At 39.2% G+C, this 26,950-nt stretch overlaps 1 protein-coding gene across 1 annotated transcript in view; it reads left to right on the forward strand.

The window, feature by feature from the left end:
• The window catches only part of MEOX2 (mesenchyme homeobox 2), a 53,264-nt gene that overhangs the window by 1,332 nt on the left and 24,982 nt on the right, over positions 1–26,950 (forward strand). The window lies entirely within an intron of this gene.

Raw genomic sequence — 26,950 nt, forward strand, 5'->3', positions numbered from 1 at the left:
CCCGATACGCCACCTCTGCTTCAAAATTCAGAATATAACCCGCTCCTTCCCCTCCGCCGCCGAGCTGACTGCGGCGCCGAGGCCACGGCACAACGCTTGGAAACGCTGCCTTGGAAGTGGGGATGGGGGAGAGGAGCTGGTGCCTCGCTGCCCTGGAGGGTCTGGGGGCGCCCGCATCAAACCCTCAGCATGGAAGGGGCGAAATTTGGGGTCTGTAGAGCACAACACGGGGTGAACGGGAGTTTTAGAAAGCTGCTTCTCTTCAGTTTGCTGGTGGCGGGGGCGGAGGGAAGGAAGGAGCTGTCTGACTTTAAAAAATCACTGCGATTCTTACTTAAAGACGAGCGTAAAAAACATGTAGACCCGCAGTCATTCCAGGGCGAGGATTTGGCATCGCTGAGCCTGCAAAAGGACCTTGACATAATCTCTGCTTTTCTAAAAAGGCAAAGCCTGTCAAAGTCCCCGCGCTGACAAAAGCCACTCGGCGAAGGCAACGCGACCGATGGCACTTCCGTTAGAGCGCCCAGAAACCGGGGGGGTCACCAAAAATATACTGGGACAGGCAGGAGGCACTTGAAAAAAGAGAGGGCTCAACAGTTTGAAAACTCCAGAGCAGGCGTAGCGAATTGTTTGCTATCGAGGAAGAGAAAGTGAAAGGCTTTTCCAGATACTTATGGAGTTCACAGCTGAAACCGCGACCTCTTTCACTCGAAATGTTGTGAGTTTGGTAAAGTCGTAAGCGACAGAAGTTATTTTTAAAAATAACCCTCAAGGATAACAGCGTTTTCTTCATTGCTGGCTACATTAAGAAACGTTTAGAGTGATTCAGGATGGGTTTAACTGAATTTCATTTTACGTAGCTGACGTATGGGCTAAAAACTCTTCCAAGATTTAAAAGCCGTATTTAGCGAAATCTCTTGTTGCATCTTTGTTACATCTTATGAAACGCAAGGAATTTTAGGATTCCGTGAGGTGTGTGAGCAACACTAACATTTGGATTCCCATCACTCCTGGGAAAATGAGTGGATGCCTGTCGGTGTAAGGACTGACTGTATTTCTCAGTCTATTTACAGCTGAGGGGGGAAAAAAAGGAAACGGGTCCCTTTCGCTGTCAGGGAAGTATCTGTATCGCTTTCTGTTTGTTTCATTTTGCAATGCAAAACAAAAAGGCAGTGGGGAATGTCCCCCAGCTTACCCTGCAGTGACGGGAGCCTTCCACTGGACTCAGTGGACAAGGCTTGGAGCCTTTAGCCATGGTTACGCTCCCCCTGCGCCGCGCTCCCTCCGAACCCCCCCGGCTCAGGCCTTCTGAAGATCAAGGCAGGTAACTCTTTCCTCCTCCCTTCCCCTAAGAGAAAATACTATGTCCGTTCGCACCATTTGGAATCTCTCAAACTGAAAACGGGCATCTTTTGGCCACGACCGAGTGGCTGCTGCATCTTTGGGTTTTCTGCAGGAAAAGCCTGAGTTTTGGACCGACCATTTAACCCCACCCCTTTATTAATCCTGAACTCTGGTGCTAGATATTTAATGCCCTTCTAATGTATGGCAGCAAGAACTTTTTTTAAGTCACTGTGTTTCTATATTTGTCATCCATAATTGCCCCTCTTTCGACTGAAATTCATCCCCTTTATTTCTCATTAATCTGTTGAGGTTTTTTTTTTTTTAAAAAAATTACCATACTTGAAAGAATTTCATCCACGCCTTCCCCACTTTTGGAGACATATTCATCACACTTGGAACTACTTCAATAGGCATTTGTATAAAATCCTAATAGTAAATAACTAAGAAGTGAAGAGAGACTGTTTAAGTTTCAGTGCCAGCATTCTGAGACAATTATTAATGCTCTTGCTTATTTACAGATACATTTCCTCTCCTTAAGTATATCACTTAAAGCCACAGAATGTTCAGTGTTTTCTTGAGCACTGAATCTGTTCTGCATTTCAGAGCTGAATTAACCTTAGGCTACCCCTTTCTTGCACTACTTTCATTCCTGAACGTTTAAGATCAGGAAGGTTGATTCATAAAGCTGAGCTTATAGATAGTTTAAAGAAAAGTAAAACGTGAACATTCCTTGTATCGTTTATCTCCCAAACTAGGGACTGTTGCTCAGCCATATAAATATTCTGAAAATTTACCAGCAGAGAGAACCCCATTTTCCTTATGGTGGCGGGAGTGTAATTTTTTAAATTATAAACAAAAATGGAGAAGATGAGCTAGGTTTTGGACGATGGACTGCACGTTTGTCCCTGCGCTTGCTCTTTTCCCCTGGAATTCACACATTTCAGGGGAATGGGAGGCTGGAAATAATATTTTGCACTGTGCTCTGTTATCTGCTTTTGTTTGGGATTGAGACAGCAAGGTGAGGCGTGCTTTGGTGGTAGCTTTACAAACTGACTTACAGTTCTCTCTTGCCCTGCCCCAGGTTTTAAGCAGTTTGGGAAGTTCCCCGTGAAGATATTGAGTAGGCTGCGGCAGAGCAGGGTGAAATTGTTGGACTGTTCTGGTTGTAAAGGTCTGGGAAATACTGCTTGTGTAGTCATCGCCTCCTGCACGCTGCAGCTGTCAGTGGCTCCAGGTTTTTTGTAGCCGCTCTGTCATTATCTTCAGAACATTCCTTTCGACCTGCGTAGGCCCAGAAGTGGGTCAGCAAAACTCGCAGGCGGGTCGAGGAGCGATTGCACACACACATCTTGAGATGTGAACGTGCTGCAGGGAGCACTGCCCATCTGCATCCTTGCCTTTGTAAACTCGGCTCTGCCTATGGCAAGGATGCAGGAGTGGAAAAAAAAAAAAAAAAAAAAAAACAAAAAAAAAAAAAAGACGATACTGAACTTGAGGATAGGTTGCAAATAAATTCGCTTATTTTAAAGCGCACTAATGGTCAGAATTATCTGTGTGCTAATGAGGTGCGGATGAAAACCATGCTGAGTGGATAAAAAACATATTCTTGGAGCGCTTTGTTGCTTTGTGGTACAAGTTGTTCTGTATGGAATATTTTGGATTTTTCTGATGCCTCCCCTTCTCATTACTTGCCTGTGACTTTCGAGGCCATTTTATTTCTGTTCTTTATAGAGTAGGTTTTGATTCTCAGACGATGCAGCACACATCAAATGCGATTGTCTAGGTTGGCTTACTTAGGTCCAAGTTTTCTTAAAACTTCAGTTGGGAGAAAAGCATATTGATGCCTTTATAGGAAGTGTAATCCAGGCTGACTGAGGAATACGAAAAGAAAGTGAATCTGGTAGCCTTAAGAAAAGCTAAAATGCTATGGCAAAAAAAAATTAATGAGAACTATGCTGAAAAGATTAGGGGGAGGCTGAGTACTGGTGAAGGAGTTCTAAGCACTACAGCTATTCAGACATTTAATTGCGATAGAGAAATATATGTTAAAAGAAAATTTGATTCCAGTTAAAGACTAATGTAATTAAATGCATGCCCCCAGGCTTAAGAAAACTTTTTATTTTTATTTATTTATTTTTAATTTTTTTTTTTAAAGTTTGACATGGACAAATGTTTTTCTAAGGCGCAGATTTCCAAGGAAAGGCTAGCAGGTAATAACAGCTATTCATATTTTTGACTGTATTTACAATAGTACCATATAGAAACACTGCTGTTAAACATAAAAAAACATTTCAGGAATCCAGTGTTTAAATAGCTGTTCTGCTGGTTTTTGTTCATTGACAAATCACACGAAAAGAAAACAATACTCTTTTTTCCAGTGTTTTAACATCTTTTATAACCTACCTATTCTCAATGTGCAAGCAGTAAAAAGTTACGTCTCCAGGGAATTTGTTTTAAGCACATCTAAATATCATAAATCATATCTGCTTGTTTGAAATGGTCTCTAAAAAGCAGGTAATTTTGATAAATGATTATAAATACTGGGGAATCATGGGTTTTGAGGACTTCTGATTGGTTTCTGAAACACATCAGTAAGAAAAATGAGCTGCACACTTGTAGTCAAAAAGTGTAGCTGTGTAGCTGATTCATCAATATGTCTGTGCTTTTCAGCGTGGTTGTAAACGGAAGCAGGAAAAAATACATAATAAAGTGTAGTTTTTCTGGAAAGAGTTAATTTGTTTGGTATCCAGTATCAAAGCATCCCTTACCATTTAAAAAATCCCAACGACAACAAAAAAACCCACCTCTGTAGAATTCATAAATGAAACAAGTTCAAAATCTGATGAAGAATAATAATATTTTTAGGAGAAAACTTTTCAGGCTGTTCGCTTAGTAAATGTTGGGCTACCTAGTGGGCTACTTGCTGGATTGTTTAATGGATGAAATTTTGCGATACATTCGCTTTTGCTGTCAGGAAATAATAATCAGGAACTTTTCTAGGACTGTAAAATTTTTAAACCCTGTTTTACTGATACATTCTCAGAATTCTTTGCCCATAGCCAAAGAGTAATTTTGTGTGGATAGAAATAAGTATGGCCTCTAATTATGTATTTCTGTCTGTTTATATGTATCATTCAGTAGGATCTACACTTCCCCTCCCACCCCGTAGCTGTGTAGCTGATTCATCAATATGTCTGTGCTTTTCAGCGTGGTTGTAAACGGAAGCAGGAAAAAATACATAATAAAGTGTAGTTTTTCTGGAAAGAGTTAATTTGTTTGGTATCCAGTATCAAAGCATCCCTTACCATTTAAAAAATCCCAACGACAACAAAAAAACCCACCTCTGTAGAATTCATAAATGAAACAAGTTCAAAATCTGATGAAGAATAATAATATTTTTAGGAGAAAACTTTTCAGGCTGTTCGCTTAGTAAATGTTGGGCTACCTAGTGGGCTACTTGCTGGATTGTTTAATGGATGAAATTTTGCGATACATTCGCTTTTGCTGTCAGGAAATAATAATCAGGAACTTTTCTAGGACTGTAAAATTTTTAAACCCTGTTTTACTGATACATTCTCAGAATTCTTTGCCCATAGCCAAAGAGTAATTTTGTGTGGATAGAAATAAGTATGGCCTCTAATTATGTATTTCTGTCTGTTTATATGTATCATTCAGTAGGATCTACCCTTCCCCTCCCCCCCCCCCATTCCCCGCCCCCCCCCCATTTTAGAAACATCAGGGTCCCAATCCAGACGTTCACTGGAGCACAAATGTTTTTGTGTGAAGGTCTATTGACTCTAGTGGAACTCCTGAAGGGCTCAAGGTTTTTTAAGCCCTTGGAGCCTATTTCTGTTACTCTGTTTTAAATCTTTGGCACAGAAATGTAAACGTAATTGCATGTTTTTCTTTTATTATTTGGTATTAAGCCCTGTTAAGGATATCAGTCTTCAAAGCAAAGCCACCGAGGGGTCTGGATGAGTAAGAAGTGTGGTGCTGGAACCAAATGCAGAAGGAGATACGGACACATGGGGATTAAAGATCCAAACATTCTGGCAATGCCTGGAGAAAATTTCCCTAAAACTTTTCAAAAAATCAAGGTTGCAGTTACCTGTCAGGATTTTTAAACTGTTGTTGCGTGGTAAGGAAATAAAAATGCCTTATAATTCTTGTAGATATTAATTGATAAAATATCAGGGATTGTTCGAGCATTGCCAATTCAGCATTATATATACAAACTGAATTTTAATTTCATTGGTTTTAACATCCTAGGACAAAATTTGTCCTAACATATCTAGCAAAACTTCTCTAGTATTTTGCACAGTAAGTAATCAGATTTTGAATTTTTTTTTGGTCAGACTTGTTGCCCTTTTTAGACACACTAATTATTGAACAAGCGCTTTTTAATTGAGCCTGTTAATCTGCCTATAGTTTGCTGTTTGGAAATACTCATTCTTTAGTGATGGGGTGACTCGATACGCTGTATCTTTGCAGCCCTCAAGAGCGGGATTGAGTTCTGTGTCTTGAAATTTAAGGGAAGGTGACAACATTATCTTTGCTGCTGTGTGCTAACAGTCTGATGCTGCTCACTGGATTATTGCTTTCAGCAAACACAACGTTACACAGCACTATGAGTGGTCGCTGTAGCACGTTTCTTTCAGTAGCAAAATGTATTCTACCAAGCAGTTTTTTTCAGTCTCTGGAAGGGAGGCAAAATAAATCTGGTTTCATCTGCTGGAAGGAGGAAAGTTTAAATCCAACCAGTAAAATGTAGTTATGGTGGGGTTGGGTTCGATCCTTATTTTTGCTGTGTTATCCCGTGTCCTTGTTCTAATACACTTAAGAATGCAACTTGAAAGGACGCGAAAGGAAAGTCATATTTTTTAAATATAAATACTTGCATATGTCGCTAATAAGGTTTCTAACTAAAATGGTGTGGTGTTAGAGAAGCTTGATAAACAGTGCTTGGGGCTACCTCATTACATCAGTGCACAGCTGGGCACCGAACCCAGCCTTATGGTCTGTCCCGAGCCTCTGCCCTATCCTTTTATGTCTGTTTCCCCAACCTATACCATGGCAGTACCAGGGCTCTCCTTCCATTTGTGAAGTCCTGTAAGCTTTTATTTAACGAAAAGCTTTGTGTGTGTGTGTGTGCGTGTGTGCGTGCGCTTGCGCTTTTTTTAGTAGGCTTTAAAGACTTGCAGATCTGCATCACCATTCCTCAAGCATTGCTTGGTGGCAGGGCAGGAGCGGGACGGGGCGCAGCCACCCCCGCAGAAAGAGCCTTCATTCCCCTCCTCGGCAGGGCAGGCACATCCCCTTCACCTGCCCACGTAGGTGGGCACGGCAAGAAGGCATTTGGCTTCTGGGGTGAGTGGCCCGGGGTCTTTGATGGTCGGATAACGGCTTTTCTACTGCGTTTAATGAAAGTTTGAATCGAAAAAAGAGCCCGGTGTAATTGTGTTGGGTGCACACAGTCTGGTCGTGTTATGTATTTGAAGCATTTGGAGTTGCTAAAAGCAACGTTATTAAAGCAAAGGGCTTCTAAACGTACACGCTAAGGGAAGTTTCCACCCGGAAGGTATCGATGACAAAAACTCCCACCGACTTTTTTGGTAGCACCAGGTTTTAAGGCGTGCGTTGTGACTGCGGCCGTAGCTTGGGAGGAGATGGGCCCGTTAGCCGTGCTGGGGCTTCTGCTGTTTGTGATCCGCTGCCTCGCCTGCTTCCAGCGGCAAACACAGCAGAGGAATGCTGGTTTGAAAAGCCACTGCTGCCATCGCTCTTAGTTTCCTACTGCTTGTTGTCCTCGTTATTTATTAACATATATTACCAAATCTGTGCCCTCTGATAAGTTTACCTAAACCATATTCATTTAAAATAATACTTTCATAGACAAAATTTTAAATCACGCTGATGTTATTCAATGTCTGTTAATTATATATATACATATATATGTAGTATCAGTAGTGCGGAGTTGCATCACTGTATCCTAGCATTCACTGAGTGATACAAAGTGAAAAAAAAAATCCTTAATATAATGGGATATAGTAGTAGAGAGTTCACTGTCATACATAAAAAGTTGCTTCTGAAGTATTCTACTGAACATTATAAATAGACAGCTTAGGCTGTCAAAATTCTACTTGTTAACATCAATGATATTAAAGATGTAAAATTCATTGTAGATGAGGGAGGATGTCCTTCATTTTGAGATCTTGGACTAACATAACTCCGTAAAGTCAATTTATTTTCAGTATGGAATTGTGAATTTTACACTGGAAGTTGTGCATATTTCTAAATAGGCATGTGATTATAACTCAAAAGAAAAACCAGAGATCACATTTGGAAATTTTCTACTGAATATTTTGTCGCTTAATGATGAATGTAATCATTCAATACTATGCAGCATGAAAACACTGGAGCTTCTTGCTCACTACAAAGAAAAAAAAAAGCATTCCGAACTTTGTATTGAAAATTACCTGTGCTGAATAAACTTTGCAGTAGTGGGAAAAGGGGCCCTTAAAATACATAAACAGAAGAAAACATGCATGAAAACTTAACGGTCATTTGAAAGAAAAGTTATTTTGTACTTGAACCTATGTTTCCTTTTATCTTTCTTTTCAACAAACGAAACAAAATAATTGACCAAACAGCAGAAGAAACAAGTCTCAAAGGAATGAGTCAAATCTTTCATTTATGATGGAAGAGCATAGTTTTACTAAACCAATAAAATCCAGTGGATTATGAAACCCCAAGTGGAAGCCAAGTAATCTTTTTTCTTTCTTTCTTTCCCTCTTTTTCTTTTCTTTTTTTTTTTTTTTTTTTTTTGTTAAGTTCTATGACTAGAGCTCCCTCCTGTCTTCCCTTCCGATTTCAGCTTCGATCTTTGTAATGCTTATCCTGATATCTATCCAGAAAAGTAGCATAGAGCTTGATGTTCACCCAAAGCTTTTTTTTTTTTTTTTTTTTTTTTTTTTTTACGAAGCTGCTTCTTGGACTGGAGAGAAATTGGTTGATTGAACATTATTTTATAGCAAATAGGATATGAAAAACTAAAACTGAAACAGATTACTGCAGGCTTTTAAAAGTCCTTCTTCCTTCTGCATTCTCTCAGATCTCTAATAGCTATTTTTTATTTTTAGCAAGCGAGCCTGAACAAATGCTGCCTTACATAAACTGCCTTAGATGCACTTCAGTGGCCTCTGCCACCATTGTGAGCTTTAATTCTTAGACTGCGACCCTGCGATGATGCCAGTATGCATTTAATTTCGTATGTTGGGAGATGAATGAGATCCTGGGTGTCCTGAAGTCAGAACTAACTACTGAGTGGAGCCAGGACTTCACAGCAGAAGCCGCCGCATTGCTTTTGGTACGAACACACCCGAAGTTAAGTGTATGTTTACACATTTTGGTGAATTGGGGGCATTAGTCACTTAAATTTACCAAGCGGAAAAAAAAAAGCTGTTTCCCACTTTGGTCCTTCTAAAAATAGATGCTAAAAAATCTGTCGGACACATGTGGACTGACAATATAGCTCTGAAGAGAGTTGAATGAACCGTGGGGTTTTCTACCTGCCAAGTCAAAAAACCGGCAAAGTCTAGAAATACACAATGTCCCCCGAGGGTGCATGGGGGCTTCTTTGGAAGGGGGTGTTTTTCCAGGGTGAGTGAGGCTCCTCAGGCACAAGGGTCTCGGTAGCTTTTCAAGTCTTTCGTTTTCTTCCAGCTGGAGAAGAACACCAGAACGCTGTAGGCCCCATCCTCGTAGGGTATGTGGACGGGCAAAACCTACTTGTTAAAATGTGCTTATTACTGTAAAAAAGAATGGTAGGAACAGTGACTAGATGTCTCCTAAATTAAGAAAAATACCAGTTGGTTTAGTGAAGGAAAAAGAACGTCAGTGGTATGTGTTGGTAAACTCTACGACGGGGTTTTTTGTGAGGCTTTGGTACACTGAGCTGGTAAAAACGGTGTGAATGGAGCCCGGGCGGCTACGCCGACGCTGACCGCTCAAAAGCTTTGTGCCTTGTAAAGCTGCGTGCTGAGAATGCCAGATAGTATTTTCTGCCAGGAGAAAACAGCAATCTAATGGGGGCTAAGATGCGTTCACTCTTTTTGAATTGATATTTTTTGAACTGGACTTTAAAACCTAGTAAAAGTCCACGAGTCGCACTCGCCTTATGTGGCACTTAGGGAGAACTGAGAACGGTGCCAGTCCTTTGCACTTCAGAATTACTGGTTTGATTGACTCAGAAGTGACATAGTAGTATTAAGCTCTTTTTTTTTATCTTCTTCTTTTTTTTTTTTCTTTCCTATATTCTTGGTTTGGGTGTACAGCAATGACCTCAAGCCACAGCTGTGTGTTAAGTCTTTGCGTTCCTGAGGACATTAGAACAATACACACTCATGGTCTCACTCCCTTCCCTCCCTCCCTCTCTTCATTTTTTTACACAAGTCCATTTCTGAAGGAACGTACGCCTGTACGGTCTTTCCATTTCCATTTATCCTCGAAGAATGAGCGTTTTCTTTACAGCAAAACAAAAAATACTACTACAATAGCTTAAGGACCGCAGTGATCCACCAAATAGAACAGCACTGTTAGATAATGTCAGTCTGTTAGGCAGTGCGAGATGGAACAGTTATGGATCAGGGGAGCAAAGTCGGATTGAAACAGAAGGCTTCATTAGCAGTTGACCATAAGGCGTCTTGAATCCACGGCATTATGTTTTGTATTATTGCCACTTTAATTTACATGATTTTCTAATGGATCGTACTATTGTGCCAGTGAAAAGAGTGACTATTCTGTCTGTATTATTTCTTTTTAAAAGTAGTAAATAGAACAACTTAAATTATAAATGAAAAAAACCCCCGATGTGAATATGCACAGGAGAAAAAGCTAGAGACAAGTGTGCAAATGTTTTGGGTTGGTTTACATTATGAAGAAATATGCTGCCAAACTTTCCTGTAGCTTTGGTTTAGCTTTCCATTTTAATTTTTTTTCTCCAATCATTCTGACCCCTTTGCTTTTTACATTTTGATACATTGCTACAACTTTACGAGGCAAATATGTTTATTGTTTTAATATGTACAGAAATCTAACAATATTCAAACCCTATAAAGCTATCTTTATTTCACTGGTTCCAAACTGAAATTTGGACATACAGAGAAGGTGCCAATCGGATTTGCAGTCTGCTAGCATGAGAAATATCAGAGATTTAATGGTTTTGCATTTGCAAACATATCACAAGGGCTTTGCCAGACATGACACCCAAACAAACACTTCTTTTGGATAGAAATTGTGTGTTTCAAGTACGGTGGCTAAATGCGTCCAGCCGTTTTGAAGTATGTTTGGTGAAATATAACTTCCAGAATGACTCAATCCTTCAGAGTTCTTGGGTAAGCCATTTCCTTCCATCCTGCAAAAGTCACTCGGTGCTTTGCCAGGCTGTGTACTGATGCTCTAAGTCTGTCGAAGCTTAGGTTACTGTACGTAATTCTCTTGGAATTAACAGTATAACGTTGAAAAAGTTAAGCACAGGCATGTCGGTTGTTACTCTGTCACTGATTCCTTCAGCTCGATGGTGTGTGACTAAGAAATGTTCGTAGTTCCACAACATATGGGTAGATACCATAAAAATATTATTTATGGAGCCTCTGGCTTGCTTTGTGTTTTTCAAGCATGTTTCCACAACTAATTGATAGTCTTAATTCACACACGCACAAACTAAAAGCTGCATCCATGTTAATCTTGAAACATATGGTTGACTTGATTATGTAGATGATTGGAAAGCTTGATGCTACCCGTATAAGTGGAGTCTGGCTACATGTTATTGCTGTCCTGTTAATTAAAAGGACCTTGCTAACATATCAGCAGACTCTTATTACAAAAGGCAGAGGAGAAATGCACGCTAGAGTTAGAAATGCAAGAAGTGCTGCTCTTGTCTGAGATGTTCATATGAACCTCTGTGGAGCCTTACTAGTTCAGAAGTTATTTGGCAGGGTGTGTGTGTTCCCTAAATACCCCTGGAAGAGTATTTCTGCAAGTTTGGGAACTGAAGCAAGTCCAGGGAATGTGTGTAGCATGTTGCACAACAAGCACAAAAAGAAGGTCTCGCTAATCAGCCTTTGCACCTTCCCTGCCGTGTAACTTAGTGTCTCCTCTCTCTGCTCTCCATGAAGCCTAAGAGCTGGTTTTATGCTGTTAAGGTCAGTTTCTTTATAAAAGCAGAAAGCATTTCCGTTCCTTCCAGGGCAAAAATGCACAGATGTTGGAAAAAAATGCTCACAAAAGATACCTGGAGGTAAGCACCAAGCATTTATTTTATGGGGGCAAAACAACTTTGTCCTTGGTTTCCCCAGTACATGGCCATGGGCTGCAGCTTGTTCTAAACAGGGTGAGAACTATGGTTTAGAAGATCTAATTTTTCCATGAGAGTTTGCAAGTTGCTTTTATCCATCTCCTCTCCTTCCAACATGTTTTCATACCGTTTTGCAAATGGTTTTTATACCACATAGCAGAAATTGAATCCCGTTTTCCTGCCCTGGCCCTCTTTTGGCTCCTATTTTAACCCTGCAAAAACTGAAGCTGATGAAATGATCTTACCTTTCAATCATACCCTCTTGAAATTCCCTTGCTTATGTACTAGAATCCTTCTTCTAGTTCCAGTTTATCCCCTCAGAGTTAAACTTATTTCCCTGCAAGGCGTTGCCCAACTGCTGCTCAGCCGATGTTTCGGATCCTGTTTCTTATCTACCTCAATGTTTTCTCTGTGCTGCCTTAAGTGTGTTTTTCCTTTGTCCATTCACTCTTCTCTCTCCTCGGTAGGGCTTACGTACGTGCAAGAAACATCCAAAGCAAGTATTCTGCCCCAAACCATCAATTGTTTTACTGAGAACTGACTTTTGGTAACTGTAGGTCATTCATGGCTCTTCCATGGATTTATGGCATGTAAGAAAAGTGTGCAAGGCTGAGAGTAAACAGGAAAAAAAAAAGTGAATAAAAAGATGTTTCGTATGCTCTCTCTTCTGTTCTTGAGGTTTCAACTTCATAAGGGTGTGCACAACAGAGCAGATCCTGTAAACAGCTATAGCAGAAATCAAGCATGACCCAGACATGACAATACTCATGGCTAATATTTAATACCCAGTGTTGAGCAGACCCTTGTGTAAAAAAGGAAGCATTTGAAACTAAGCCACATGGGTGAAAAAAAAAGAAAAAAAAGAATCTTTCTTAAAAAGCAGTCTTTTAATTTCAAGATTTTAGGTAATAATTACTTGTGCCAGAGGAATGTGTTTCAAAGAAAGTAAAGTCTCATTTTGAAGGGGCCGGTAAACTCTTTAAATAGCATTGGCAATTTGTCCTCTCACTCTAGTTTTCTGTAAGAAGAATTCTGAAAAGAGTGAAATACCTTTTTTTATGTGATTCCATTTCATTGATATAATAGACATGAACAGACATTTGTTGCGTGTGTGGATTGTGTGGATGTGTGCGTGCGTGTGTGTGTCAAATTTAAATAACCTGGGCACTCCCCTTGATTTGACTGGACCAATGTGCTATTTTATTCCTAAATGTGTTTTAAAGCAGTTTGGGGAGGATGAGGGAGCCGCAGGCAGGGAGAGAAAAGAAAAAGAAACAGGAGTTTTGCTGATACCTTTTGAATGCTTGGGCTTGGCAATTTTTGCAGTTATTTTTCAATATCTAGAGTTTTCCAGTGTAATATCAGCAAATAGAGCGCATGGTAAAATTACAGAAGATATTAAATCTGAACTTTGGAGACACAAATTCACATGAGGATCAGATCACAAGATTGGCTGCTTTCGGGCTAGTCTCCAGTGGGCTTTTTTCCATATCACAAAAATCACCATACAGTTTGGCACAACCTTCAGGCTCAGCGAAGAGGGTTCTGTTCCAGGACTGAAACAGCCAACAGCACTAGATGCCAGAATTGAGGTGCGTTTGCAGTGTAGGACGGAGACAGTTTTACAGCTTTTGTCTCAACTCTTCTTTCCCCTTGCTGCGAATAAATCTCTTTGGGCTTTGGTAAGAGTTCTATCAACTTTATAGAGGAAGGAGGGAGGAATGAGATGCTAACCTTAGTATTTGTGACTTTATAACTAACGAAAACCTAGAAGTGTGTTGTGTCAGTAACTCACATTTCTGCAGCACACATTAGAATCTAATAGACAGGATTTGAGGCGATTGAAAAAAAAGTTGGTAAACAGATACTTTTCCGGCCAAAATTGGAAAAAAAAATTAAAAAAGAAAGTTGCAGACTTCTGAAAGTGATGGAGTCCTGCTCCCTTCCCACACCTCCCATCAGCAAGCTGATGTTTCCAGCAACTTCAAAAACAGAAGACTTCTCTGTAATCCTGAACGTACATAAGGAACAGATTAAAGTCCTGATTTGCGAAAAAATTTGAGCATATGCTTAAGAACCACTGACTTCAATGGGAGTTAAACATGTCCTCACACACGCTTCTTGAACTGGAGACTAATAAGGATATTAAAAAGGATCAAGAGGCTGCTCCCCTTCAGGAAATGCTGCAAAACTGTCCTAGCTGAAAGCTTTTTTTTTTGTCATAATCATACTGACTTTCATTGCTACCTTCCTCACCTCAATTCCAACCTTCACAAAGATGGGAAAACAATCCTTCTCTCCCTCTCTTCCCCTCTCTACTTTATACCAGGATAGGCTTTCTCTGGCTCCAAAAAGGAGAGGAACTACAGACTCTGAAGTGTCAATTAGGGATGCCATTATTTCCAGTGTAATGAATGTGGATGATGGTCAGGTGGTACAGTGATGGTGGTTGAACAACTCCCCTGAGAAAATTAATTACAAGATAATTAATTACATTGCTGTCTAGCTATGCAGACCTAGGAATGATTGGAAGGACATAAAACACAGTACAGGTTAGAAAAAAAAGGAAAAAAAAGGAGGAAAGGAAACCTTGCTTAAAAGACACACATAATTTACCTAGAGAAATCCTATTTACAGGGAAAAAGGTACCCCCTGCCAATAGCAATCCATATTAATATTCTTTTATTAGACGAGTGACAGATGGAGTGAAGTAGTGATGACTAAAAGGCTTGAGTGTGGGTTGAGCTCTTTCAATTCAGTTTGACAAAACAGGTTATGTATATGGTTTGTGAGTGTGGTACTCATTTATTAAATGCTCATTTGGACTTTAAAAAATAGCTTGCCTTCATTAGCAGTCTCAGGAAACAGACTCCATGGTGTAATAAATCTCACTTGCAGGAATTTTGGCCTGATACTCATCTTAAAATACTCCAAACTTTCTTTTTTCTGAACCTTGTCTCATGCTTTACTGCAGTCCTAAGTAATTTATCCCTTCTCTTCATCATCCAGCTTTAGAAGGCAATTTGCATGCATCCTTGTGCACAGGATTAGTTAGTTTGGGGATGAGTCTTTGTTCTTATCTTCAAGTCATTAATTCCAATTTTTTTGTTTTATTTTCTTAATGAAAACTCTTTCTACAACTGAAGGTCAGGGGTAGCTTTGACGGAATGGCTGTTAAGCATAGTATCACTTATAGAAAATAAAGCATCATAAAGCAGTAGAAACGTTAAGCCTGAATATAGTTTGGAAAAGAAAAAACTGATGAGAAGAATGCTTGGTAGGTATAGGAAAAGCTGAAAATGGAGTGTATCTTTTTTTCCGTCTCCCATATTCTATTAAATTAGCTCATGTGAATTAGTAAACATGTTTCCTGCCAACTCTGTTTACTTGCTTCTTGGAGCATCTTTCTTTCATTCAAGTCAGAAAAAACCCACAGATTTCCATCCGTGGCTTTGTGTTTTCACTGGTCTCTGTTTCCTTTGCTGCTGTATGTGGCGTAAAACTAAAATGAGATATCCCGTTGTTCTTTACTTCTGTCCAGTGGAATCTACTTCTTCATGAACCTGCTTGAGTTTTTTCTTGTACTTCCCGTTATTCACTGCGATAAGCCTGCAAAATTTCTGTTGTTCTTAAGCAGAGAGTGTCTTAAAATGTTTGAATGTGCACGTTTCTGCAGAATGGGTTTTCTCCATCGTGGGAAGAGGTCTGGGAATGGACCTTTACTCTCCCACAGGTGATGCTCTACGTTTCCTATATGTCCTCTGTTTTGGTTGCAGAGGTATGGCACTGCCATGGAGTTACATTTGCCCGTCTGTCTCAATAGCTTCCCTCTAACATTTAAATACAGTCTTAGGTCTAATTAGCACAGCTTTCGACTGTCTTAGGACGTATCAGGGTCCAGGCACAATGATGTATCAAAACATTGCCGTGCCTACATCAGGTTCCCCATCATGGTGGGATGGATGCAATTGTCCTGAGCAGCACTCCTGGACTTAAGCAAAGCATTGTGGTGCCTACATCAGGCTCCCCATCACGGTGGGATGGATGCAATTGTCCTGAGCAGCAGGAATTATGTAGCCTTAAGACTTCCCTTAGCATGGTGTGGCACAGCACACATCAACTCCTGTTCTACTTCCACATCATGATGTGATCTCCTTTCTGTTTTCTAATATAATTTACTTGGTGATTTTCTAACTGTTTCTGCTACTGTGTTTTGTTTTATGCTGATTTTCAATCTGTTCTCTCTTCAAATCTGTGAGTTAATCTGTGACCACTTTTCGATAGCCAAGTAAGAGGGATTCATGTTTTTTAAATGCATTAAACCAAAAAATCTTGTTCCAAAAGATATTGTTTTGAAAGATATATTTTTACAATGACTTTATAGAAACTTTACGTCTGCTACTAATAAAAAAGAAGATATTGCATATAGTCCCTAACTGGGCATTTTGCTAAGTTAGTGTTTTATTCATCTTATTATACTAAAGAATTTAAAAGCTAGAAAAGCTGGCATTAAACTGAAAGGGCAATGGAAAGTTGGTAGCCTAAACATTTGTTTTGATTCATATGGAAGGAAAGAATTTGGACCAGATGCTTGAAAGAGCTCAGAACCCAGCAGCCCCCATTGTTCTTCATTTAGGTGCCTAAATGGTAACAGTCGGGTGTGCAGCTTTCTTGAAAGCTGATCCTTTTGTGTTGAGGCAGCTTTTAGGCTTCAGCCTATCTCTTCCTGGCTGAAGAACTTCAACTGTAAATATTTTATTCCAGAATTGTCCCTCATCTATATCCTTCAAGCATTTGCTTATAGTTAAGAGATCTATTGTTAATATTGCAGGGCTGCAACCCCTCCAGTATGTCCTGAGTATTAAAAATATGTGTCCCTCACATTGCTTTCGTACCGGGGACCTACTTCTCTGCATCTAATGCTTTGGTAATACATTTTCAAGGAGTTCAACCAGTGTGTGGACTCTTAAACTGCAGGACATTCATAGTCTTTTGTTTGCTTTAGGCTGGCAATCCTGTAAAATATAATGTATTTTAAAGAAACCAGGGCTGTGCATTTTCTTCTATGAAGTAAGCTCCCAGTCCTAGAAAATTTCTTGAGTGAGGCTAGTGTAGAGGATATGTGCAAATCATTGTGCTTATACTTTAAGGCTGATAATATACACATGATCATAATATAACTAATTGCAGGATTGGGTTAAATCAAGATCAAACAAGGTATCTAGTGCACCCCTTATAGTTTAAAAAAAAAAAGATAGGAAAAATTAGCTCTTGATTTTACATACATTCTGTATATGCACATGCTCTCTCACACACAAACAAAGTAAAAATACCATTTGAACTTTTATTGTGCTGCGGGCTGTATAAGATATTGTATTTGATTCAGAAGCACCTCTGGACTTCATTGGTGGCTTGCAAGTTTTTGCAATTTAGATATAATTACTAAGAGAAGAGGACTATTAGTAGGCTTAAAAGACTAAGACTAAATTTTAATAAATGAGCCACCATGCTACCCTGTAGCCAGAAAGTAAAGAAGATGGGTGGCTTTGAAATAAGACATTGGAAAGAATTCGAGGATAAAAAAGTTGAGTTTCCATCTCTGCCATAGACATCTTGTATGAATTTGGCTACTAGGACATTGCCCACAAGCACCCAAGCAGTCTCCAGGGCTGCAAGTTAACACATGCAGGTCAACATCATGATTTTGGGAGGCAAATTGCTCCTGATGAGGAGCAAGTTTGGGCAAATCACCCTGACTGTACTCCCCACAGGAGTCCCCGTGTAGACCCGCTGGTTTCATTTCCTTCAGAGTAATTTCAATGAGCTTTACACAGCGCTGCAGTTATTCCATACTTCAGCTCTTCAGTCTGTAAAATGGGCAGAACTATCTTACAGTTCCTTATGTATAAACACAGCTAAACCATTCAGGATGTCAAGCTAGACTGGGGAGTAGGAGGAGTCAAAATGCAACAGTAATTTTGGATACTAAACACCGGGTGAATTACCGACTGAGGTGTTTTTGAGAAGGTATGTGGCTCCAAAGAATAAATAACACTTTTTATTTTATCATCTTAAATAGAGGCATTTTTATCATTTTGATGATTTTTCAAGCCAATTATTGGCAGATGTGCTTTAGCCAGCCATATGTATAGAGGTGATGTACAGATATATTTCTCTGCCTCAACAAATATTCCAGCTTCTTTCCAAATGGTGTGTTTGTTTGGCTGATGCACGACCTCAGCCAGACATTTTTTCTGAAATTGAATCCAGATCAAATGGAATGCCCTGCTGACTGGCTGGATCTCAGGCCTTGCCTTGATCAATGTTCCTCACCCATACAGAGAATGGGCAGTTGTCAGGTTATCTGGGATTTTCAACACAGGTCTCTATATGTTATCCATAAATCTATTTTATTTTCTTTGACAGATGCAATTATCACATCCAGTTAGCATTTGAAGACTGTAGCACCATAAATTTGGTAGTATCTTGCTCTAGAATGTTTCTTTTTTAATTTATTTTTCACATTGAGACCATGCAGTTCTCAGAGTAAACCTTCACGTGTTGCAAACCTACCAAGTGCTGAAAATCCTGTGCCTTTTCCTCTTGTTGGACTGAGTTTGATCAGCCATATTGTACAATTTATATTGGGTCTCACTAAAATTTCATGTCAATTTTCATTCTTTATTGCTCTGATGTAAAATATTCCTCCACTAGGAGCTCTGGTGAACTGTTGCTCCAGAAATATGAAATTCTCTTCTATCCTGAGATTCAATTGGAAGAGATCGGACACCCCTTTCTTTCTTGCCTGTCACTGACTGACTCCTTGCCAGGAGATACTCAACAGTCTGGCTCCTTTTGCTCTGTTTTCAAGTCTAAATGTAGGCCATCAATATACCTGGATGTTTTTCAGTACAGTGGTTATTACATTTTTGCACAGAGCTCTCGGAAATTGTGTGAAGGGTGCTATATAAATGTACAGGTTAGAGTAGAGTGGATTAAATAGGACTGGATTTCTGGAATGCACATCACCCCTTACTATGAGTTCTCATAGTGTGGTTAGAGCCAGCCTGTACTGCATGAAAATTTTTTTGTGATGTCCATTTAACCAATAAATCTGTCATCACTGACTGGTCTCCATTTCCTCTGAAATAAACAAATCACTATTAGGTTCTTTGAAGCAGCAGACTGCCAGGAAACACAAAAGTCACTTTTGCTTCATCCACGGAGATAAAGTAGTTAGTAAGTGGAAATGAGCTGCAACTGAAGGAGCCTCAGTGTTCTCACACCTGCTAGAAAGTACAGTAGATTTCCACACAGCAGGAATTCAAACAAACCTCAGATCACTGTGCTCAGTGAAAGTGAGCTTGCCTAGCCAAGAAATGAATTGCAGGCCCTTGGAAACTACTTAAAGCCAGTTTCACAGGGATGGAGGAAATTTGAAAGAGTCCAGGAAGCTCTTCCAGGTCTGTGACGTCCATTGTGTGAGCCAGTCTTTGCCTAGTGCCATGTTTCTGACCTCCACACTACTCTGGCTCCCTTTTTCAACAAGATGGTCCTCTGCTTGGTGTTTCTTTCCACAGGATGCCTCTCTGTGCCTTGACTGCCTTTAGCACCAAGTGTTTCCACGCGTAAGTTTGTATCTGCTTTTTCTTTACTCTTGAGCTGGGATTTATTTCATTGCAATCTCTATTTCCCAACAATCTGTGGCTTAAGTCTTATCTTTTACCTCTTTTCAATGTGAAAAATTAGTCTTGAGAAGCTGGTGAAGTCCCTAGTTCATTCTGGTTGTTCTCAGCTGAACTGCTTACACTGATGAAAAAGGCTGAGGAAGTTAAGCTACTGAAGGCAAGAGTAGATGTTGTGAAGGGAAAAATATCTTGGGTTTAAATTAACTAGTTAACTATTTAGTTTATTTCTTCATAAAAAGAGAAGGAAAACCTTCCTGTTCAAAATTCACAGTTATTTTCAGCAAAGTAGCTTTAAGCTTTCTTCCTAATAAAAACTGACTTCTGACTTGTACAAATGTCTGTGAATATGAAAGCTACAAGAAACTGCTAATGGAAGCTGAACTCATGACAGGAACAATCAATAATAGAAGAAAGATGACTTTTTTAGGAAAATCTAATGAATCTTCATTAGGGGTGGACCCCTGGCCCAGCAAAAGTTAATGAGAATTTTTAAATGGGACAGCTTTACAGCATAGTTTATAAATAGTGTTGAAAAACCTTTCATATTTCTTTATTCATTCCATTTTTTATGCTTGTTTCTAAATCATTTGGTGCTTGTTAAGAGTTTTAACATCACTATTTCCAATGACATTTTTTCTTTGTTGGAAAACAAGGTTATTACAGTTTCAGTAAAAGTTATATCTTGGATTTGGATGCACAGCCAGTAATATTTTTTTTTTTTACTTTTAATCCTATAAATAAAACATTTAATTTTTTCTTATCCAAATCCTTTTACGTGACTTATTTTCAGGCTCGTGCTGACATTCCACTCTGTTTTTTTATTGCTAGCAAATTGAATACTTTGCATTTTGAACTCATGATAAGGTAGAAACTATTCTTGTAATTACTGCGAGCATAAACACAGGCTCCAGTTATATCCTGTCCAAACACTTATTGTAACCCCTGTATTCAAATTCTCTTCTGATGCTTTGTGTATATACTGACTTTTAAAAAAATTTACATGTTGTTATCAGCAGTGACTTAAGGGCACGTTGTTGTATCTGTCCCTTTCTTGCCATGGACTGGATGTTTCCATGCTCCCAGCACAGGGCTGAAGCATCTGTCTTCCTTGGTGGCAAGATACTGCAGGGCTGAAGGGAGCTGAGAGAAAGTGCTGTGGGGAGCCAGGGGGATGTGCCTCACCACACTCTGCCCGAAACAGGAGCTTACCCCATCACACGACCTTGTGTGAGGGTGAGATGGGGCTGCCCTTCTTCCTTTCCTTCTTATTCTCTGGGTTCTGGGTTGCACTGGTGATGGGGAGATGTAAAAACACACCCATGGTAAAATGGTGTAAAACTAAACCAAAAGGAATATGGCACTTGCTGTGGCACCACATGCCAGATCTAATTTGGAAAACTTCTGGAAATAACTTGAGGGTCCTCTTCATTATATATGTTTCCTGGCTCACGTTTAATCCCGTGTAAGTGGTGTTTCTATCAATAAGAGAACAAAAGTGAGGAAAAGAAAAGCATGAATCTGTCTGCTGTATGTATGACAGTTCAATTCATACAAAATACGCTACTTGTTTATAAAACTGGGATTAGTTTCCAAATTACATTTGCCAAAATATTCTGAAATGAATCCATATACACTCTGAAAAAGTGCTTAGAGATGATTTTTCAAATGTGATTTTGGTAGCTTCAAGTCCTGAAAAGGCACATTTGTTGAAACTACACAACTGTTTAGGTCCTGATTTATCACAGACATAATCTGTGGTCGCTAGGAATAAATAATGAAATGGTGGGAAGAATTGGAGACAACAGGAGAGATTATAAAAGTTGAATTTCCTGAAAATGCTATATTCCAAATCTAGCTGGTAGGAATGTAGGAAATATGAAGTAGAAGATACAAAGTCTGGCCATGCATTATATTATTTTTTTTCTCCTCCAGTTGTCATCTTTTTGTTTGTTTGTTTGTGTCCCAGAGACTTATGGCCCATCATTAACAATAAAGGCTGATGGCTGTTCACATGAAGAAACATCTGCACACCTGTGTCTTTGTATTGGCTAGGTAACATGTAGACTTCTGCATAGATGGGAATCCTGGTTTTGCCACTTTCAAGCTGATCTATAAAAGAAATAGATGGGAATACCCTGTAAGATTAAATGAGCACAGGTATACCTTAAAGGATGTGTGAATAAAAATTGGGTAAGGGTTCTTGGATTATGTCCTTAGATGATTTATTTGTGTAACTGCTAAAGCACCTTGTTACAGGAAGAAGCAAAATTTGAGGGCTACTGAACACTTAGCTCTACATTGCATGAACTTCAAGGAATTTTAGTTATATGACAACTGTAATGAATATTTTTACATTTTACTGAGCAAATAAAGGGTCACTTTCCCTGCTGATTCATTTAATATCTCTGAAGTTGTAAAGAATGCAGTGAAGATTTTTTTCCAGATCAAAAGTAATAGGATGGTGTAATGCTAAATTGGGATCTTCAAACCATTTTAAGTAATCTTGGAACTCAAAACTTTGAAGCTTCTGTCTTTGGTTTCATAGCTAGTTTTGCAACAGTTAAATTCCTGGGAGTTTCCTGTTTACTTTGTTTTCCGACAAAAAAATGACTGGAAAAAAAGTATCGTGCAGACTGTATAAATTCAATCAGAAAGATGCTTCTTTTCTAAGAATTAATCCAGTCACATAAATCTAGGTTTGGAATGATTGGGCAAGCTCCAGGTAAGCACGAGAAAAATTTAGGTGTTGTTCAGAGCAAGAGCTACTGCCAGTTTTTCAAGGTTGGTTCACTGTTTTTATTGGTGCTGGTCAAGTACTTTTAGTGTGTGATGAATTGAAATAACAAGCGTTTTTTAAGCTACTTTATGAGAACACAGAGATGTTATGTTCGTGAATTCTGTATATTAATATGGCAGAAAAGAATTAATTTCTTCTTGTGTGTCCTACACAGTTTTTGCATGTGTTGTGTGTATGCACATAGCAACTAAATCAGAGTTAAGAGAGCTTTGTGTCTGCTCCTGTAAGGCATGAGTTCTGGAGCCACTCTTTTCTTATGGGAATGGAAATTCAGTCTTGGGTGTGGGGGTGGGTGGGAAAAGACCTGGCTCCCTGTTTGTGAGCCTCTTACACTCTGAAGTTTTATAGTTGTTTCAGTGGAACACTTGGAAAAGCTGTAACTTGGAGAGAAAAAGCTGCCTGGTGGCTCAAGTTGTTTCTGTGGGGGGGCTTTAAACAACTAGAGAGAGACCTTGGGGTGGACTCTTTACTTCCAGGGGGGAGCCAGTGCAGAGAGCAGGAGAGGGAAGTGGGATGTCATGTGAATCTTCACGCTAAGCAGGCTACGTGTGTGTTTCTGTATCAACTCAAAACTTTTTCTTTTCAGGGTGCGTGACTTAATACCTGCATGTGCATTACATCAGTTAGCAAATTCTGCTCATTGGTGCCTGCTTTGTCTCGGGTAGGACAGGGCATAATCTCCATCATCTGGAGGGAGAGTTAAGCACAGTGAGAATCAATCCAAGCAAATTCACAGAGGCTAGGCAGTGACAAGGGCATCTGCCTGCACGTCTTAACATCAGGAGGAGGGGGGGTGAGGCGGAAGGCAATTCCGAGAGAAGGAAGCTTTTCAGACAAGTACTTTGGTCCTGTCTACAGTCAGCTTTGCTTTGTCCAAGTGATGATTTGTACCGGATATAACGTTGCCATCTCCTACATTTTTCTTAATATTGATTTCGAGTAAATGAGGAGCTGAACATCATTTTTGGCATCTCGACATTATTGCCGTACTGATTCTTAACTACTTTTGTAGAAATATTGAATGCTTTGGGAAAGGAATGGTATAGATATTCCAGGACGTTGTATTTGTAATGAGTCACAAGGTTGTGGATCCGAGAGGAAAGTCTGTCTGTAATAACCGGTTAAAAATAGGACAGATAAATTTGATGATCGATAGCAGCAGAAGATGTAGAGAGATGACTAATCTGGAGCAGCACTGCGGGTCACTGAAGGTCATTTTCCTTAGAAGAATGGGTACAAAAGGCAGTGTACTTTTCTGAGCACTTTCTACCACTTCTTTCTTTTCACACAAACATTGCTGAGAGTTGTGAAACAAGTTATTGTTCATATCCTGTATGAGTACTCCCTGGGATTGTGATTTGTAAACAGGTTTCCACAACTGGATTTGAGCTAATGACTTTCATACACTATGTGTGTTCTTTTACCAAGTTTTAAAAATGATTTTGGTTCCCCAAAATATCTCCTGTGTGCAAAGGGAGTTTCATAACGTCTGTTTTCTAAATATGCTTAGGAAGATGAAAGTTTAAATACTGATAAGTGATTTTGCCCCTGGGCGACTTGACATATGAGTTGCCTAAAAATAAATGTCTGATTTTCATAGCTCTCTTACTGATAAATGGTTATCTTGCATTTGCAATGACACTTCTATATTTTCAGAAATTTCTTCCACCCTGAAACCATTTTGGGATGGTTGTGGCTTGTATTCATGCTTCCCAAATATATTTCTGGAGTTTTACATCAGATTTCTATGTATAAGGATCTCCTAATCTGCATTATTCACTTGTGAAAAGAATCGATCATACCCACATTGCACATTATCAGTTTGTCATGTTGAAGATACGCTGACTTACATCAGCATATCACACACATATCAGCATATACACACAGAGAGTAGTGTTTTCAGATGTTAAAACATCTGAATTACCATGTAGGTCAGCAGACCTGAGTATCTGTTGACATAGGTCTCAAAAGGTTTGCTCACCTTCTCACAAAAGTCTAAAAAGCTTTGCTGAGAACTATATCAATGTTTTCTTGTTGCTTTTGTAATTTCACTCTTGGTTTAGACCCCAACATGTTTCTTTTCCTTAGCCTTTTGCTGAACACAAGTCTGAGGATACCTTCTACTTTGACCTTTTCCTATGGTGCTTTGATTTCCCCCAACCTTTGAGATAAATTGTATTTTTTTTCGTCATACTATAAAGAATTTCAGAGTTGCACCACTTAAGACCATTTTGACTCGGAGAAGCAGACTGTGTTACCGTTGCTTCTGGGTTTGTACCTCAGCGAGATATGACCTGAACATCATCCTATGCCCTGTCTGCACACTTTTGTCTAGATCATAATCTGACTCCTCCATATTTCTTTTCCCCCAGATCTGTTATTTAAAATGCAAAGTTCATGTGATACTATTTATATGCAAAACAATATGTAATCATACAAATTTGGCCAGTTATTGCCACACCTTACTCGAATAAAGATCAAAGTCTTGCTCAAGATAGGAGCTGTTGTTTTCAGTTTGATGGGTTGGGAGACTAAGCTGAAGGATGTTGCAACTGCCATGTTTTCCCTTAGTTTTTCCTTAAAACCTGCTCTGATTTAATTCCTGGGATGATGATAGCTGTGATGCAGTGATCAACGTGCATATGATACATGCATTGTCAGCTCTTGGGAGCATGGGCTTTCATTTATAGTGTCCAGTGTCCAGTATAATGAGGAGGCTCTTTACGTGTCCACTACTACACTAATACTGAAGAATAATAATGAAGAATCGTATTGGAAGTTTATCTCTCTCATTCTATTTATACATACATGTCTTCATTCAAAGAAAGAGCTTCTCATCTCTTTCTACAGTTCTTGAACCAAACAAACATCATCTTGCCCGGGGAACTAGCCTTCCTAGCTGGGGCTGGTATTCTTCCATCTTTAATCAAATTGTAGTCTTTTCCAACTAGTATTATAAAAATGTAATTGTTTATTTCCATTTAAGGCTTAGTAGGGTCATGCATTAATGTCCTGGTATATCCTTTCTCTGAGAATTAATGATAAATAATTTCGAGTAATAGCAAACTGTCTGAAATAGGCTCCTGTTATCTCTCATTGCAAGTTAAAGCAAAGCAAATAAAAACAAATCAGAATTAGTTCTTAAGTGATGAAAAGGCATTTATGATGTATTAAGATACAAAAAAGCAAGTGTGGATCTATTCAGTAGCTTTTGGGGGCAGGTCCTATTTACAAACAGGGCACCATCCACACAAATAATCCTATTTGATTTCTGTGTTAATAGATGGCTGAATTAATGCTCATTAATATGTTGAAGTTACCCTGAACTTCTTATCTGGTCACCATCAATACAATCCAAGAAGGAATGACTGGTGATTTTTTTATGTTCTCAGCCTTGTCTTATCAATGTCATGCCATTATGTCCACAAAACTGAAGATTAACTTGCGTGGCAGTTACTGCAAGGGAACTTTAATTATGTAAAAGGCTTGAAGGGCTGGCACTGTGAAAGTGAGATGACAGAAAGGGGTTGAGATTGAGATTTTTAGCAGGGACTAGATCAGCTTGAAAGAGGTGAAATTTGAAGAACCAGGAATGAAAGCCATCATTGAAAAAATTTGTTTATGTATACATTTTTACTGATGGGACTTAAAAGCTAAGGGAAGTAAAATGAGAAGGTTCTGCTGTAACTGCATGACTATCAGACTTTTTTCTTTGGCTGTAGGTCTGGATAAGAAGCTGAATGAGAGAACACCAAATAAGCAAGCGGTCTAAATCCCAAAATAGAATAAGTAGATGATGTAACCAATGAGGTCTTTTATAGTGATGGTAGACTAAAGTCTCCCTTGGAAATAAGGTAGAAAAAAACCCCCATCAAATTAAAAGACAAGCTTTCAAAGGAGCCTACAACTCTAGGAGCAATGTACTGGGATTCTCTGATGAGTTAGGTAAAACACATGATACCAAAATCATTAATTTTTTTTTTTTTGTTTTACATTTTGAGGCATGAGAAGACACAGATTTCCTGCTTTCAAAAAGAAAGTGAAAATATATGGGAGTAGGAAGGCACCAAATTGTGTTTAGAAAAAGCTTAGTGTTCAGCTAAATGCACAGATGCATAAACTAAACACTTTTTATGCCTAAACCACTGTTTATATAGTAATGACGATTTTCCATCAGTTTCTTCAGTTAAACAGTAGCTGTCTTTTGGCTGTTTAATGGAAACAAGACAGTCTTGCATAAAAACATAAGATATATCAGCATTTTATGCTCTTTTATCTTTTATAAGAGTTCAGCATAGTCATAGCCCTAACAGATTACATTTTAACCTCCTTTCCTTTTGAATTTTTTTCTCAGATTTGTGAAATGAAGTGGGTCTAATTTTGCTGGGGAAGCAAGCTGGGGTTTTGGATGATAGAGAAAGTCAATATCCAGTTTTTGTTTTTTTGTTTTGAAAGATGGAGAAAGCTTGTTTATGACTCGGAACATCCGCCAAATGCTGTAACACCAGCATAAATTAACTATTTACTCAAACCCATGTTTACATCTGCAAAAGAAGCTATTGCTCCATGTTTTCAGTGCCCCAGAGGCCTATAAATCCCCTGGAAAACATTGCAATAATGTAAAACAACCCAGCGGGGTTATTCAACAAGTACCATTTTTCTAGGGCTGCGCTCTACCGGAGCATGCTCAGTCCAGCATCTACAATAAATCCAAGCCCTGGTGACATTTGCTCTACTGACTGGAGTCACTGGGGAGCGCAGAAAGGA

The sequence above is a fragment of the Calidris pugnax genome, unplaced genomic scaffold, assembly GCF_001431845.1.
Source record: "Calidris pugnax isolate Ruff unplaced genomic scaffold, ASM143184v1 scaffold11, whole genome shotgun sequence".
Taxonomy (NCBI): domain Eukaryota; kingdom Metazoa; phylum Chordata; class Aves; order Charadriiformes; family Scolopacidae; genus Calidris; species Calidris pugnax.